Here is a 16537-nt window from a genome sequence, read left to right as displayed (position 1 = left end):
AGGCTGCGAGTTGAAATGTCATACGTGTGGCTGTCGAGCGTCTACACAAAGCAACAACTGAATTGCTCCTAGTGGTAGCGGGTAAAAACAATTGAATCTGTCTCCTAGAGTATTATTACTTGGGAAATATTAGTGGTTTGTAAGGACCAAGAGGCTGATGAAGATCTATTTGCAAAATAGATGTAAATTACTCATAAGCTGGGTACACACTGAATGATATGTCATCTGATCCGGTGGATCGGACCAACACATCTCTCAATTCAGCACATATCAGGCAGTGTGTACGCCCAATATGTGCGTGGTTGCTAGGTTGGATGTGCTACACATCAAACTTGATGATATCACTAGCGACACCATGTATGCTAATGAAGATCGAAGCAGTGATCGTTTCGTCATTCATATACATCGCTCAATGTGTACCCAGGTTCCGATATGTTGGCAGGGTAAACATCGCATCAGTGTGTGACTGCCTTTTAAAAGTGCATGTATTTCCATCCATATGCAAAGCAGTACACTACTGTAGATGTGTCTGGCTGTTTATTTGCACCTGTCCTCCAGCAGTCGGTCTGATTACAGCTTTGCTGCAGGTCTGCATGTGTCGCACTCTTACTGTAGTTTTCCTATTTAGTGAAATGCAGGTACACTTATGCCCCCAGCAGTGCCAGATACACATACAGTATGCCCCCAATAGTGCCAGATACACATACTGCCCCCACAGTGCCAGATACGCATGTGTCCTCAGTAGGGCTTCTCACCACCGCCGCCGCCTGCCGGGCTCTGCTTCCGCTACCGGTCTCTGCTGCTGCTGCTCCTATGTCAGGGTGGAGGAGAGTATAGCACGTGTCCTCCTGCCTCTCAGTCCGATCCCTGGTGGCGGGTATGTCAAATCAGGCGCCGGTTTGTGAGCCAATCAGAGCTTGCGGTCCGGCAGCCAGTCAGGAGTGGCTGCTGCTGGTCCGCGAGCTCTGATTGGCTGACGAACTGGAGCCTGATTTGAAAAAGCAGAGGGCTGACGGACGACCTTAGGAGTCCAGTGCGCAGCGCAGCCCCTCCTAAGGAACGTGTCTCGAGATGGCCCTGAGTGTAACACTAGGCTTTTGCTTCATTTGCCTGTATGGTAAATACTAACTAGTTGCATGGATCTAAAAGGTCATACTCTAAAGGCCAATTTATTTATGTTGGCATAGCTGCATACTTGAATCTTCACACCGTGTGCCATGCAGACAGGACTTTTCCTCTGGGATTGTTGGCAGATAGATCCTAAGCAGTATTTTGCATTTTAGATTTAGATGTGGTTGAGCTGGCCAGTGAGGAGCGTTACTAGACTGTAGTGGTTTGCTTTAAGGGTATGCAATGTGGATATCAATCATTATGTAGACACTACAGATGCCAAGGCCCTAGCACTGCACAAGTATGCAGATAAAGTTAAAATACTTTAAACAGTGATGCTAGGGAAACTATCGCTTTTACAGAAAATGTAGTTAGATTAGCAACACCGTTAAAATGCTGTAATTGGAATTTTCCGTTGCCCCCATACTAGTGCTGGCAATGGGGCTCCGATATCTGCAGTGTCCACATACAGTAATGATGGTCACACTGCCCCATGTATTCCGTTAGAACACATCAAAGCTACCATTAATGATGACTTTGGGATGTCCTCATGCATGGAACAGTTTATATTTGCTTAAGTAAACTGAAGTGCAGCATCTTTAAGTCTCTGGGGTTCTATTTCTGACCCTTCACATTTTATCACCATTTCTCATATTGCCGCATATCTTAGCAACAAGGACCTAATTCAGACTTGATTGTAGAAGCAAATTTGTTTTCTAATGGGCAAAACCATGTGCAGTGCAGGTGGGGCAGATGTAACATGCGCAGAGAGAGTTAGATTTGGGTGTGGTGTGATCAAACTGAAATCTAAATTGCAGTGTAAAAATAAAGCAGCCATTATTTACCCTGCACAGAGACAAAATAACCCACCAAAATCTAAAGGTGGGTACACATTGATAAATATATCTGCAGATCAATTGATCGAACGGATCGGGCAGTGTGCTGTGCATACACACTGCCTGATCCGTCGGGGACTGACGTCATGAACTCGGCGGGCGTGTACACACGCCCTCCCAGTTCAGCTGTCAATGGCCGCCGTCCCCCCGCAGCATGTGTACGGGTGGTCGGCTGGTCACCCATACACACACAGTGATGCGCCAATATATCGGTAGATATATTGTCCGTCGGCTGTGCTGCGGGGCCGACGCGATATGTCTGTGAACGACGGAGTTCACAGACCTATCGGCCATACACACTGGCCGACGGACCCGCAATATATCGGCAGTTCAATAGAACAGCCAATATATCGGCCAGTGTGTACCCACCTTAACTCTCTCTGCACGTTATATCTGTCCCACCTGCAGTGCACATGGTTTTGCACATTAGAGAACAAATTTGCTGCTGCGATTAGGTCTGAATTAGGCCCTAAGACAGTGGTTTCCAAACTTTTTTGAATCACGGCGCCCTAGAATATTAGAATTTTTTTTCACGGCACCCCTAGGCCAAAAATTTCTTATTGAGAAATTTAGAAAGAAATATTACATTAAGTAGATCACGTTTATAGGTCATCCTTAGGGTCAGTTGTGTGGTGAGGGACAGGATTTGCATCTGTTTAGCCACATATTTTATGACTGGCAGCCACCAGCACTACGTTTGCCTATTTTCTCTAACGTCCTAGTGGATGCTGGGAACTCCGTAAGGACCATGGGGAATAGCGGGCTCCGAAGGAGGCTGGGCACTCTAGAAAGATTTAGGACTACCTGGTGTGCACTGGCTCCTCCCACTATGACCCTCCTCCAAGCCTCAGTTAGATTTCGTGCCCGGCCGAGGTTGGATGCACACTAGGGGCTCTCCTGAGCCCTTAGAAAGAAAGTATAGTTTTAGGTTTTTTATTTTCAGGGAGACCTGCTGGCAACAGGCTCACTGCAGCGAGGGACTAAGGGGAGAAGAAGCGAACTCGCCTGCTTGCAGCCGGATTGGGCTTCTTAGGCTACTGGACACCATTAGCTCCAGAGGGATCGACCGCAGGCCCAGTCCTTGGTGTTCGGTCCCGGAGCCGCGCCGCCGTCCCCCTTACAGAGCCAGAAGCAAGAAGAGGTCCGGAAAAACGGCGGCAGAAGACATCAGTCTTCACCAAGGTAGCGCACAGCACTGCAGCTGTGCGCCATTGCTCCTCATGCACACTTCACACTCCGGTCACTGAGGGTGCAGGGCGCTTGGGGGGGGGGGGGGCGCCCTGAGCTGCAATAAAAACACCTTGGCTGGCAAAAATACCACAATTTCTCTATCGTCCTAAGTGGATGCTGGGGTTCCTGAAAGGACCATGGGGAATAGCGGCTCCGCAGGAGACAGGGCACAAAAAAGTAAAGCTTTTACCAGATCAGGTGGTGTGCACTGGCTCCTCCCCCTATGACCCTCCTCCAGACTCCAGTTAGATTTTGTGCCCGAACGAGAAGGGTGCAATCTAGGTGGCTCTCCTAAAGAGCTGCTTAGAGAAAGTTTAGCTTAGGTTTTTTACTTTACAGTGAGTCCTGCTGGCAACAGGATCACTGCAACGAGGGACTTAGGGGAGAAGTAGTGAACTCACCTGCGTGCAGAGTGGATTTGCTGCTTGGCTACTGGACACTAGCTCCAGAGGGACGATCACAGGTACAGCCTGGATGGTCACCGGAGCCGCGCCGCCGGCCCCCTTGCAGACGCTGAAGAGAGAAGAGGTCCAAAATCGGCGGCTGAAGACTCCTGAGTCTTCATAAAGGTAGCGCACAGCACTGCAGCTGTGCGCCATTTTCCTCTCAGCACACTTCACACAACAGTCACTGAGGGTGCAGAGCGCTGGGGGGGGCGCTCTGAGAGGCAAATAAAAACCTTATTAGAGGCAAAAAATACCTCACATATAGCCCACAGAGGCTATATGGAGATATTTAACCCCTGCCTAACTTCAAAAATAGCGGGAGACGAGCCCGCCGAAAAAGGGGCGGGGCCTATCTCCTCAGCACACAGCGCCATTTTCTCTCACAGAAAAGCTGGAGAGAAGGCTCCCAGGCTCTCCCCTGCACTGCACTACAGAAACAGGGTTAAAACAGAGAGGGGGGGCACTGATTTTGGCGATATTGTATATATATAAAAGATGCTATAAGGGAGAAACACTTATATAAGGTTGTCCCTATATAATTATAGCGTTTTTGGTGTGTGCTGGCAGACTCTCCCTCTGTCTCCCCAAAGGGCTAGTGGGTCCTGTCCTCTGTCAGAGCATTCCCGGTGTGTGTGCTGTGTGTCGGTACGTGTGTGTCGACATGTATGAGGACGATGTTGGTGAGGAGGCGGAGAAATTGCCTGTAATGGTGATGTCACTCTCTAGGGAGTCGACACCGGAATGGATGGCTTATTTAGAGAATTACGTGAGAATGTCAACACGCTGCAAGGTCGGTTGACGACATGAGACGGCCGACAATCTATTAGGACCGGTCCAGGCGTCTCAGAAACACCGTCAGGGGTTTTAAAAAACGCCCATTTACCTCAGTCGGTCGACACAGACACAGACACGGACACTGAATACAGTGTCGACGGTGAATAAACAAACGTATTTCTCATTAGGGCCACACGTTAAGGGCAATGAAGGAGGTGTTACGTGTTTCTGATACTACAAGTACCACAAGAAAGGGTATTATGTGGGAGTGAAAAAACTACCTGTAGTTTTTCCTGAATCAGATAAAATAAAATGAAGTGTGTGATGATGCGTAGGGTTACCCCGATAGCAAATATTGGCGTTATACCCTTTCCCGCCAGAAATTAGGGTACGTTGGGAAACACCCCTTAGGGTGATAAGGCGCTCACACGCTTATCAAGTGGCGTTACCGTCTCCAGATACGGCCGCCCTCAAGGAGCCAGCTGATAGGAAGCTGGAAAAATATCCTAAAAAGTATATACACACATACGGTGGTTATACTGCGACCAGCGATCGCCATCAGCCTGGAGATGCAGTGCTGGGTTGGCTTGGTCGGATTCCCTGACTGAAAATATTTTATTCATGTAGAGCATTTAATAGGATGCATTCTATATATATGTATGTGAGATGCACAGAGGGATATTTGCTCTCTGGCATCAAGATAAGTGCGTTGTCCATATCTCCCAGAAGATGTCAGGGACACGACAGTGGTCAGGTGATACAGATCCCATACGGCAGATGGAAGTATTGCTGTATAAAGGGAAGGAGTTATTTGGGGGTCGGTCCATCGGACCTGGGGACCACAGCAACAGCTGGGAAATCCAACCTTTTTTACCCCAAGTTACATCTCAGCTAAAAAAGACACCGTCTTTTCAGCCTCAATCTTTCCTTTCCCATGAGGGCATGCAGGCAAAAGGCCAGTCATATCTGCCCAGACATAGAGGTAAGGGAAGTAGACTGCAGCAGGCAGCCCTTTCCCAGGAAAAGAAGCCCTCCACCGCGTCTGCCAAGTCCTCAGCATGACGCTGGGGCCGTGCAAGCGGACTCAAGGTGGGGGGGTAGTCTCAAGAGTCTCAGGGCGCAGTGGGATCACTCGCAAGTTGACCCCTAGATCGTACGAGTATTATCCCAGGGGTAAAGATTGGAGAGTCGAGACATCTTCTCCTCGCAGGTTCCTGAAGTCTGCTTTACCAACGGCTCCCTCCGACAGGGAGGCAGCATTGGAAACAATTCACAAGCTGTATATCCAGCAGGTGATAATCAAAGTACCCCTCCTACGACAAGGAAAAGGGTATTATTTTTCCACACTATATTGTGGTACTGAAGCCAGACGGCTTGGTGACACATAGTCTAAATCTAAAATGTTTTGAACACTTACATAAAAGGTTCAAATCGAGATAAAGTCACTCAGAGCAGTGATAGCGAACCGGAAAAAAGGGGACTATATGGTGTCCCTGGACATCAAGGATTACCTCCATGTCCAAATTTTGTCCTTCTCATCAAGGGTACCTCTGGTTCGTGGTACAGAACTGTCAATATCAGTTTCAGACGATGCCGTTTGAATTATCCACGGCACCCCGGGCCTTTTTACCAAGGTAATGGCCGAAAAGATGTTTCTTCAAAGAAAAAAGGCATCTAAATTATCCCTTACTTGCACGACCTAAAAAGGGCAAGTTCCAGAGAACAGTTGGAGGTCGGAAGAGCACTATCTAAAGTAGTTCTTCGACGGCACGACTGGATTCTAAATATTCCAAGAATCGCAGCTGTTTTCCGACGATACGTCTGCTGTTCCTAGGGATGATTCTGGACACGGTTCAGAAAAAGGTTTTTCTTCCCGAGGAAAAAGCCAAGGAGTTATCCGACCTGTCAGGAACCTCCTAAAACCAGGAAAGGTGTCTGTACATCAATGCACAAGAGTCCTGGGAAAAATGGTGGCTTTTTACGAAGCAATTCCATTCGGCAGATTCCATGCAAGAATTTTCCAAAGGGATCTGTTGGACAAATGGTCAGGGTCGCATCCTCAGATGCACCTGCGAATAACCCTGTCGCCAAGGACAAGGGTATATCTTCTGTGGTGGTTGCAAAAGGCTCATCTATTGGAGGGCCGCAGATTCGGCATACAGGATTTGATCCTGGTGACCACGGACGCCAGCCTGAGAGGTTGGGGAGCAGTCACACAAGGAGGAAACTTCCAGGGGGTATGGACGAACCTGGAAAAGTCTCTTCACATAAACATTCTGGTACTAAGAGCAATCTAAAATGCTCTAAGCCAGGCGGAACCACTCCTGCAAGGAAAACCGGTGTTGATTCAGTCGGACAACATCACGGCGGTCGCCCATGTAAACAGACAGGGCGGCACAAGAAGCAGGAGTGCAATGGCAGAAGCTGCCAAGATTCTTCGCTGGGCGGAGAATCACGTAATAGCACTGTCAGCAGTGTTCTTCCCGGGCGTGGACAACTGGGAAGCAGACTTCCTCAGCAGACACGATATTCACCCGGGAGAGGGGGGTCTTCATCCAGAAGTCTTCCACATGCTAATAAACTGTTGGGAAAGACCAATGGTAGACATGATGGCGTCTCGCCTCAACAAGAAACTGGACAAGTATTGCGCCAGGTCAAGAGATCCACAGGCAATAGCTGTGGACGCACTGGTAACACCTTGGGTGTACAAATCAGTATATGTGTTTCCTCCTCTGCCTCTCATACCAAAGGTATTGAAGATTATACGGTGAGGAGGAGTAAGAACAATACTAGTGGCTCCGGATTGGCCAAGAAGGACTTGGTACCCGGAACTTCAAGAGTTGGTCACGGACGACCCGTGCCCTCTACTTCTGAGAAGGGACCTGCTACAACAGGGTCCCTGTCTCTTTCAAGACTTACCGAGGCTGCGTTTGACGGCATGGCGGTTGAACGCCAGATCCTAAAAGGGAAAGGCATTCCAGAAGAAGTCATTCCTACCTTGATTAAGGCAAGGAAGGAAGTCACCGCGAAACATTATCACCGCATTTGGCGAAAATATGTCGCGTGGTGCGAGGATCGGAGTGTTCCGACGGAGGAATTTCAACTGGGTCGTTTCCTACATTTCCTACAATCAGGATTGTCTATGGGTCTCAAATTGAGATCTATTAAGGTTCAAATTTCGGCCCTGTCAATATTCTTCCAAAAAGAATTGGCCTCAGTTCCTGAGGTACAGACTTTTGTTAAAGGAGTACTGCATATACAGCCTCCTGTGGTGCCTCCGGTGGCACCGTGGGATCTAAATGTAGTTTTAGATTTCCTCAAATCCCATTGGTTTGAACCATTGAAAAAGGTGGATTTTAAATATCTCACATGGAAAGTGACTATGTTACTGGCCCTGGCTTCCGCCAGGAGAGTATCTGAATTGGCGGCTTTATCTTATAAAAGCCCTTATCTAATCTTCCATTCGGATAGGGCAGAACTGAGGACTCGTCCGCATTTTCTCCCTAAGGTGGTATCAGCGTTTCACCTGAAGCAACCTATTGTGGTGCCTGCGGCCACTGGCGACTTGGAGGACTCCAAGTTGTTGGACGTTGTCAGAGCCTTAAAAATATACATTTCAAGGACGGCTGAAGTCAGAAAATCTGACTCGCTGTTGATACTATATGCACCCAACAAGTTGGGTGCCCCTGCTTCTAAGCAGACGATTGCTCGTTGGATTTGTAACACAATTCAACTTGCTCATTCTGTGGCAGGCCTGCCACAGCCTAAATCTGTTAAGGCCCATTCCACAAGGAAGGTGGGCTCATCTTGGGCGGCTGCCCGAGGGGTCTCGGCATTACAATTCTGCCGAGCAGCTACGTGGTCGGGGGAAAACACGTTTGTAAAATTCTACAAATTTGATACCCTGGCAAAAGAGGACTTGGAATTCTCTCATTCGGTGCTGCAGAGTCATCCGCACTCTCCCGCCCGTTTGGGAGCTTTGGTATAATCCCCATGGTCCTTTCAGGAACCCCAGCATCCACTTAGGACGATAGAGAAAATAAGAATTTACTTACCGATAATTCTATTTCTCGGAGTCCGTAGTGGATGCTGGGCGCCCATCCCAAGTGCGGATTATCTGCAATACTGTACATAGTTATTGTTAACAAATTCGGGTTATATTGTTAAGGAGCCATCTTTAAGAGGCTCTTTCTGTTATCATACTGTTAACTGGGTTTAGATCACAAGTTGTACGGTGTGATTGGTGTGGCTGGTATGAGTCTTACCCGGGATTCAAATTGCCTCCCTTATTGTGTACGCTCGTCCGGGCACAGTACCTAACTGGAGTCTGGAGGAGGGTCATAGGGGGAGGAGCCAGTGCACACCACCTGATCTGGTAAAAGCTTTACTTTTTTGTGCCCTGTCTCCTGCGGAGCCGCTATTCCCCATGGTCCTTTCAGGAACCCCAGCATCCACTACGGACTCCGAGAAATAGAATTATCGGTAAGTAAATTCTTATTATATAGCCCTAGAGGCTATATATGTGGTAAATACCCCTGCCAGAATCCAGAAAAAAGCGGGAGAATAGGCAGTGGAAAAGGGGCGGAGCTATCTCCCTCAGACACACTGGCGCCATTTCTCCTTCACAGATCCGCTGGAAGGAAGCTCCCTGGCTCTCCCCTGCAGTCTACACTTCAGAACAGGGTAAAAACAGAGAGGGGGGGGGCACTAAATTTGGGCGCATTACATATATAATATAAAAAGCAGCTATAGGGGACATAACTCAGTTAGTCCCTGCATTATATAGCGCTCTGGTGTGTGCTGGCATACTCTCACTCTGTCCCCCCAAAGGGCTTTTGTGGGTCCTGTCCTCATTCGGAGCATTCCTTGTGTGTGTGCGGTGTGTCGGTACGGCTGTGTCGACATGTTTGATGAGGATAATGATGTGGAGGCGGAGCAGATGCCTTTAGAAGGGATGTCACCCCCTGCGGGGCTGACACCTGAGTGGATGGGCTTATGGAAAGTAATGAGCGCACGTATAGACTCCCTATATAAGAAAATCGACGACATGCCAAATGTGGGACAGCCGTCTTCTCAGCTCGTGCCTGCCCAGGCGTCGCATGGGTCGTCGGGGGCTTTAAAACGCCCGCTACCTCAAGCAGACCCAGATGTCGACACTGATACTGACGCCAGTGTCGACGACGATGAGTCAAACCTGATGCCCACTAAGGCCATTCACTGTATGATTGAGGCAATGAAAGAGGTGTTAAACATTTCTGATATAACTACTGGTACCACTAAAAAGGGTATTATGTTTGGAGAGAAAAAACTACCCGTAGTTTTTCCCCCATCAGATGAATTAAATGAAGTGTGTGAAGAAGCGTGGGCTTTCCCTGATAAAAAATTGGTAATTCCTAAGAAGGTACTAATGGCGTTCCCTTTCCCGCCAGAGGATAGCTCACGTTGGGAAACACCCCCTAGAGTGGATAAAGCGCTCACACGTTTGTCTAAAAAGGTGGCACTACCGTCTCAAGATACGGCCGCCCTCAAGGAACCTGCTGATAGAAAGCAGGAGGCGATACTGAAGTCTGTATATACACACACAGGCATTATACTTAGGCCAGCTATTGTGTCAGCTTGGATGTGCAGTGCTGCCGCTGCTTGGTCAGATAAACTGTCAGAAAATATTGACACATTAGACAGAGACACGATCCTGTTAACCATAGACCATATAAAAGACTCAGTCTTATATATGAGAGATGCACAGAGGGAAATCTGCCGACTGGCATCTAAAGTAAGTGCATTGTCCATTTCTGCTAGGAGAGGCTTATGGACTCGCCAGTGGACAGGAGATGCAGATTCTAAAAAGCACATGGAAGTGTTGCCTTTATAAGGGTGAGGAATTATTTGGGGATGGTCTCTCGGACCTAGTTTCCACAGCAACGTCTGGGAAGTCAGCATTTTTACCCCATGTCCCCTCACAGCCTAAGAAGGCGCCGTTTTATCAGGTTCAGTCCTTTCGGACCCAGAAAAACAGGCGTGGAAAAGGCGGGTCTTTTCTGTCTAGAGGCAGAGGTAAGGGAAAAAGGCTGCAACAAACAGCAGGTTCCCAGGAGCAAAAGTCCTCCCCCGCTTCTTCTTCCAAGTCCGCCGCATGACGGTGGGGCTCCACAGGCGGAGCCAGGTACGGTGGGGGGTCGCCTCAAAAATTTCAGCGATCAGTGGGTTCGCTCACAGGTGGATCCCTGGATCCTGCAAATAGTATCTCAGGGGTACAAGCTGGAATTCGAGGCGTCCCCACCCCACCGGTTCCTAAAATCTGCCTTGCCAATTGCTCCCTCAGACAGGGAGGCGGTGCTAACGGCAATTCACAAGCTGTATTCTCAGCAGGTGATAATCAAGGTACCCCTACTTCAACAAGGCCGGGGTTATTATTCCACACTATTTGTGGTACCGAAACCGGACGGTTCGGTGAGACCCATTCTAAATTTGAAATCCTTGAACACATACATAAAGAAATTCAAGTTCAAGATGGAATCGCTCAGGGCGGTTATTGCAAGCCTGGACGAGGGGGATTACATGGTATCCCTGGACATCAAGGATGCTTACTTGCATGTCCCCATTTACCATCCTCACCAGGAGTACCTCAGATTTGTGGTACAGGATTGCCATTACCAATTCCAGACGCTGCCGTTTGGACTGTCCACGGCACCGATGGTATTTACCAAGGTTATGGCGGAAATGATGATACTCCTTCGAAGAAAGGGAGTTTTAATTATCCCGTACTTGGACGATCTCCTAATAAAAGCGAGGTCCAAGGAACAGTTGTTGGTGGGAGTAGCACTATCTCAGGAGGTGCTGCACCAGCACGGCTGGATTCTGAATATCCCAAAGTCACAGCTGGTTCCGACGACACGGCTACTGTTCCTGGGTATGATTCTGGATACAGTCCAGAAAAAGGTGTTTCTCCCGGAGGAGAAAGCCAGGGAGTTGTCATCTCTAGTCAGAGACCTCCTGAAACCAAAACAGGCATCAGTGCATCGCTGCACGCGGGTCCTGGGTAAGATGGTGGCTTCTTACGAAGCAATTCCCTTCGGCAGGTTCCATGCCAGAATCTTTCAGTGGGACCTGTTGGACCAGTGGTCCGGATCGCATCTTCAGATGCATCGCTTGATAACCCTGTCTCCAAGAACCAGGGTGTCGCTACTGTGGTGGCTGCAGAGTGCCCATCTTCTAGAGGGCCGCAGGTTCGGCATACAGAACTGGGTCCTGGTGACCACGGATGCCAGCCTTCGAGGCTGGGGGGCAGTCACACAGGGAAGAAACTTCCAAGGACTATGGTCGAGTCAGGAGACTTCCCTTCACATAAATATTCTGGAATTAAGGGCCATCTACAATGCCCTAAGTCAAGCAAAATCCCTGCTCCTACACCAGCCGGTGCTGATCCAGTCAGACAACATCACGGCAGTCGCCCATGTAAATCGACAGGGCGGCACAAGAAGCAGGATGGCGATGGCGGAAGCCACAAGAATTCTCCGATGGGCGGAGAATCATGTACTAGCACTGTCAGCAGTGTTCATTCCGGGAGTGGACAACTGGGAAGCAGACTTCCTCAGCAGACACGACCTCCACCCGGGAGAGTGGGGACTTCATCCAGAAGTCTTCCAGATGCTGGTAAACCGTTGGGAAAAACCACAGGTGGACATGATGGCATCCCGCCTCAACAAAAAGTTAAAAAGATATTGCGCCAGGTCAAGGGACCCTCAGGCGATAGCTGTGGACGCTCTAGTGACACCGTGGGTGTACCAGTCGGTTTATGTGTTCCCTCCTCTGCCTCTCATACCAAAGGTATTGAGGATAATAAGAAAGCGAGGAGTAAACACCATTCTCGTGGTTCCGGATTGGCCAAGACGAGCGTGGTACCCGGAACTTCAAGAGATGCTCTCAGAGGACCCCTGGCCTCTACCGCTCAGACAGCACCTGCTACAACAGGGGCCCTGTCTGTTCCAAGACTTACCGCGGCTGCGTTTGACGGCATGGCGGTTGAACACCGGATCCTAAAGGAAAAGGGTATTCCGGAAGAAGTCATTCCTACGCTTATTAAGGCCAGGAAAGATGTTACGGCAAAGCATTATCACCGCATATGGCGGAAATATGTTGCATGGTGCGAGGCCAAAAAGGCCCCAACAGAGGAATTTCAACTAGGTCGATTTCTGCATTTCCTGCAAGCAGGAGTGAATATGGGCCTAAAACTAGGCTCCATTAAAGTACAGATCTCGGCTCTGTCGATTTTCTTTCAAAAAGAACTAGCTTCAGTACCTGAAGTTCAGACATTTGTGAAAGGAGTGCTGCATATTCAGCCCCCATTTGTGCCTCCTGTGGCACCTTGGGATCTCAACGTGATGTTGAGTTTCTTAAAATCACATTGGTTTGAGCCACTAAAAACCGTGGATCTGAAATATCTCACGTGGAAAGTGGTCATGTTATTGGCCTTGGCTTCAGCCAGGCGAGTGTCAGAATTGGCGGCTTTATCATGTAAAAGCCCTTATCTAATTTTCCATATGGATAGGGCAGAATTGAGGACTCGTCCCCAGTTTCTCCCTAAGGTGGTGTCAGCGTTTCACCTGAACCAGCCTATTGTGGTGCCTGCGGCTACTAAGGACTTGGAGGACTCCAAGTTGCTAGACGTTGTCAGGGCCCTGAAAATATATGTTTCCAGGACGGCTGGAGTCAGAAAATCTGACTCGCTGTTTATCCTGTATGCACCCAACAAGCTGGGTGCTCCTGCTTCTAAGCAGTCTATTGCTCGCTGGATTTGTAGTACAATACAGCTTGCACATTCTGTGGCAGGCATGCCACAGCCAAAATCTGTAAATGCCCATTCCACAAGGAAAGTGGGCTCATCTTGGGCGGCTGCCCGAGGGGTCTCGGCTTTACAACTTTGCCGAGCAGCTACTTGGTCAGGGGCAAACACGTTTGCAAAATTCTACAAATTTGATACCCTGGCTGAGGAGGACCTGGAGTTCTCTCATTCGGTGCTACAGAGTCATCCGCACTCTCCCGCCCGTTTGGGAGCTTTGGTATAATCCCCATGGTCCTTACGGAGTTCCCAGCATCCACTAGGACGTTAGAGAAAATAAGAATTTACTCACCGGTAATTCTATTTCTCGTAGTCCGTAGTGGATGCTGGGCGCCCATCCCAAGTGCGGATTGTCTGCAATACTTGTAAATAGTCATTGTTAACAAAAGGGTTATTGTTGAGCCATCTGTTGAGAGGCTCAGTTGTTTTCATACTGTCAAACTGGATATAGTATCACGAGTTGTACGGTGTGATTGGTGTGGCTGGTAAGAGTCTTACCCGGGATTCTAAATCCTTCCTTATTATGTCTGCTCGTCCGGGCACGGTGTCCTAACTGAGGCTTGGAGGAGGGTCATAGTGGGAGGAGCCAGTGCACACCAGGTAGTCCTAAATCTTTCTGGAGTGCCCAGCCTCCTTCGGAGCCCACTATTCCCCATGGTCCTTACGGAGTTCCCAGCATCCACTACGGACTACGAGAAATAGAATTACCGGTGAGTAAATTCTTATTATATTGACCATGAATAATTTGAATTTGTCCTGGACCACCAACCCAGGGCACCCCTGCAAGTGTCCCGAGGCACCCCAGGGAGCCACGGCACACAGTTTGGGAACCTCTGCCCTAAGACATGATGTTCCATTCCTATTTATCAATAATGCTCAACCAGGAGAGTCCATCCGATAAAAACCTGTCCAGGCAAAGATTCTGTTTTAAGGAGCTAGATTATGCTGTCACTTTACTGCCTGTTCTGACTTGGCCTATTTAGTGGATGGCTGCATATGTACAGAAAATAATTAGTAATGGGGCGTAGAGGGAAAAAGCTAACATTCTAATGACCTCTTCAGCTGAGCTATGAGGCTCAAACTTGGAGTTTGGTAAAATGGCCTAGATCAGGGGTGGCCAACCAGTCAGAGGCAAAGAGCCAGAAAAGATCCATAGTAAAGGGCAAGAGCCACTATCATGCGCGCGCCTACTGCGCGTGCACAAAAATAGGGGTGTGGCCTAGTTTTAACAAAGCCACACCCCATTTTTGTGCGCGCACCTTTCGGTATGACATTTGTAGGAGTATGACCTTGTGTCATAAACCCATTTTTAGTCGTGTGCCACATACATATAATGCCCCACTACAGTGCCACATACATATAAAAATGCCAAAAAATGGGTGCCTCCACAGTGCCAGATACACATGTCCACACAGTGCCAGATAAATATATGCCCCCAGTGCCAGATACACATGCCCCCAGTGCCAGATACACATGCCCCCAGTGCCAGATACACATGCCCCCACAGTACCAGATACACATGCCCCCACAGTGCCAGATACACGTCTCCACAGTGCCAGCTATGCATGTCCTTACAGTGCCAGCTATGCCCCCAGTGCCAGATACACATGTCCTCACAGTGCCAGCTATGCCCCCAGTGCCAGATACACATGTCCTCACAGTGCCAGCTATGCCCCCAGTGCCAGATAGACATGTCCTAACAGTGCCAGATATGCCCCCCAGTGCCAGATAGACATGTCCTAACAGTGCCAGATATGCCCCCCAGTGCCAGATAGACATGTCCTAACAGTGCCAGATATGCCCCCCAGTGCCAGATATGCCCCCAGTGCCAGAAAGACATGTCCTAACAGTGCCAGATATGCCCCCCAGTGCCAGATATGCCCCCCAGTGCCAGATATGCCCCCCAGTGCCAGATACACATGTCCTTACAGTGCCAGATACATGTCCTTACAGTGCCAGATATACCCCCAGTGCAGACACGCATGCCCCCACAGTGCCAGCTATGCCCCCAGTGCAGATCCACATGCCCCCACAGTGCCCCCCCCCCCCAAGTGCTGCTCACCCGCCATGCTGCTGCTGTGAGGGGAGGAGAGCGCAGCGCGCGCCTCTCCTGTTCCTCTGACTCCGACGGCGGCGTCTATCTTAAATTCAGCGCCGGTACGTTAGCCAATCAGAGCACGCGGTCCGGCAGCCAATCAGGAGCCTAGCTGCTGGACCGCAAGCTCTAATTGGCTCATGGGCCGGCACTGAATTGAAGATAGACACCGCCACAGGAGTCAGAGGAACAGCAGAGGCGCGCGCTGCGCACTCCTGCCTTCTCCTCACACGGCGGAGAGACTGTAGATTAACACACAGCAACTTCTAAGCCTTAGAAGTTACTGTATGTGTCGGGCAGCAGTGGCCTGGAGCAGATCGAGCCGCATGCGGAGGATGAAAGAGCCGCGGGTTGGCCACCGCTGGCCTAGATTGTAATCTGTTAAAAATTTCAGAGCGCTGCGGTATTCTGTGTTAAGATTCTTTTCAGTACCCTTGTTACTAATATGCCCAAACCTCATGGATAAAGCCTTAATTCACCTTCTAAAATGTGGGGCTCAAACCTGTTAAATGCGAATGGGGCGAGTTGCCATTGCATTGGTGTATAAATGGCAGCAACTGCACTGCAACTCTGCTCTCTCGCAGCTCTGTCTCACCCTAGACTCGCAGAAAATTGTATGCAATCCCATGGGACCGCAAACAGAAATTTGTGAGTCCAGAGGTACAATAAATGCAGCATACAGCCGCACTTACTCGCACCGCGAGGGGACTCTCATACATTGCATAATGGACCTAATTCAGATCTGATCGTAGATGTGCAAAATTTAGCACATCTATGATCCGTTTCTCTGACATGCGGGGGGGGGGGACGCCCAGCACAGGGCTTGTCAGGCCCAACACCCCCGCCCCCCCTGCAAGGGTGCAAAAGCATCGCACAGCGGCGATGCTTTCACACCCGGTGAGTAGCTCCATGCCAGCGCAGCTCCTGCATGCTGGCAGGCGACTACCCGCCAGGTCGCAGCGGCTGCATGTGACTTCACGCAGTCACTGCGGCCCGCAACAGTCCAGATACACCTATGGCATTCTAACGCCTTTGGCACGCCCCCTCCCGCCCCGCGACCGCCTCAGCCTGTCAATCAGGCAGAGGAGATTGCAGCCCTGAGCTGCTTTTAGCATCTCACTGGACTCCCAGGGAGCGCACGCTGCAG

The 16537-nt window shown here is 49.6% G+C and overlaps 1 protein-coding gene across 4 annotated transcripts in view; it reads left to right on the top strand.

The window, feature by feature from the left end:
- Nucleotides 1-16537, top strand: part of B3GNT2 (UDP-GlcNAc:betaGal beta-1,3-N-acetylglucosaminyltransferase 2) — a 54165-nt gene that overhangs the window by 32595 nt on the left and 5033 nt on the right. The gene's annotated exons all lie outside the window — the stretch shown is intronic.

This window comes from Pseudophryne corroboree, chromosome 4, assembly GCF_028390025.1.
Source record: "Pseudophryne corroboree isolate aPseCor3 chromosome 4, aPseCor3.hap2, whole genome shotgun sequence".
NCBI classification, from domain to species: Eukaryota; Metazoa; Chordata; class Amphibia; order Anura; family Myobatrachidae; genus Pseudophryne; species Pseudophryne corroboree.
Note: the sequence above shows the minus strand (reverse complement) of the source record. Positions and strands in the feature narration are given on the sequence as shown.